The following is a 1055-nucleotide window of genomic DNA, read 5'->3' as shown; positions in this document are numbered from 1 at the left end:
ATGTAATTAATAGTTGATGAGCACTAAAAGTACAGTTTAATATGATTGCAGGAACTCGGCCCAGAAATGTTCTTGACATGAGTAAAGAAGTCTATGGAGTCATTTTACCCAAAAGAATAGGTGAGTTGACATGACAGTAACCAAGGCTGGTCCAATTTGTCTCTGTCCAGACAATATGAGGAGCTTCCTTTATGTGCATCAAAGGGTGGTTTTTGATGTTTTTTGTGGTGCCTTGGTTCTTTGTTGTCGCTTTCAATCCTCCTCTGTCAAAATCCAGGCTGATTTGGTATCACTGAAAATGTCTGTTAAAAATCTTGCCAATTTGGAAAATTGCTGGATTTGGATTGGTGGGGCAAACTCCCTTTTCAGTTGCTCTGTCAAATATCATGGTTCCGACCTACAGCAGAGTTCTTAGCCAGTGCGCCTTAGCCTTTGTGGCCCCTGGTTCACCCCTATCTATTCAAGTACTCCTCCGTCAAAAACTGGACCTATGCCTTTGTAAATTTGGCCAAAAATGAAAAATTTGAAAATCGCTTGAAATGGTTGGGATTGGTCCTTTCAATCTCTGCGTCGAAGTTTCACGCCACCGTTCCATATCAAGTGAGTTACACCTGTTTTTCTTGTACCGGTTCGAATGCAAGGTAGGCAGCCCATCGTACGCTACCCGCAAAATTCAAAAGACCACCCTTAAAACTTAAGTTTCTCTGGACTGGGGTAGTTTCTGACGGAACCAAAAGTAGTTTTGTGGTCCCCTGGTTCACCCCTAAAAAGTTTCGCGCCACCGGGCAATTTAAGTGAGATACGCCTGTTTTTGGAGCGGTTCGCCTGCGAGGTAGGCAGCCCATCGTACGCTGACCGCCAGATCCAAAAGACCACCCCTTAAAACTCAAGTTTCTCCGGACAGGGGTGGTTTCTGGCGGAACCAAAAGTAGTTTTGTGGTCCCCTGGTTCACCTCTGTCGATTCGACTACTTTTCCGTCGAAATCCGGATCCATCAATTTTCGCTAAAAACACAAAGGCTATAGCCTTTGTATATTTTGCCAAAAATGAAAAAA

At 43.9% G+C, this 1055-nt stretch overlaps 1 protein-coding gene across 9 annotated transcripts in view; it reads right to left on the bottom strand.

Moving 5' to 3' along the window:
* The window catches only part of LOC113202139 (uncharacterized), a 314098-nt gene that overhangs the window by 3541 nt on the left and 309502 nt on the right, over positions 1–1055 (bottom strand). The window lies entirely within an intron of this gene.

Source organism: Frankliniella occidentalis, unplaced genomic scaffold (assembly GCF_000697945.3).
Source record: "Frankliniella occidentalis isolate FOCC.00 unplaced genomic scaffold, Focc_3.1 Scaffold4, whole genome shotgun sequence".
Lineage (NCBI taxonomy): Eukaryota > Metazoa > Arthropoda > Insecta > Thysanoptera > Thripidae > Frankliniella > Frankliniella occidentalis.
The sequence above is the reverse complement of the archived record's forward strand: the minus strand, read 5'-3'. Positions and strand labels throughout refer to the sequence as shown.